A 275-nucleotide genomic window follows, 5' to 3' on the forward strand; every position below is an offset into this window, starting at 1 on the left:
TACCACAAAATATTTTTCTTTTCGGAAGAAGGGCGGCAAATTCTGAATTGCCTAGGGGTGACAAATATTAAATCCGCCACTGTATGTATATCATATGTAACTCACAGCAAACCATTTCGTCTAATTTCCGATTGGAATGTCAAGTAAGATTTAATAATGGATTAGATAAAATGTACTTGACTCTATGGGTATATTTTTATACAAATATTTGCATATACAAATGAGCAGCCTCTCGTAAATATTTAGCTACATATACATATATTAGAGCGTACCAC

The 275-nt window shown here is 32.7% G+C and overlaps 1 protein-coding gene across 1 annotated transcript in view; it reads right to left on the reverse strand.

Annotated features, from left to right (window-relative positions):
* The window catches only part of LOC118752753, a 31,434-nt gene that overhangs the window by 21,219 nt on the left and 9,940 nt on the right, over window positions 1–275 (reverse strand). The window lies entirely within an intron of this gene.

The sequence above is a fragment of the Rhagoletis pomonella genome, unplaced genomic scaffold (assembly GCF_013731165.1).
Source record: "Rhagoletis pomonella isolate Grant_MI unplaced genomic scaffold, Rhpom_1.0 Rhpom_scaffold_01810, whole genome shotgun sequence".
Classification (NCBI taxonomy): Eukaryota; Metazoa; Arthropoda; class Insecta; order Diptera; family Tephritidae; genus Rhagoletis; species Rhagoletis pomonella.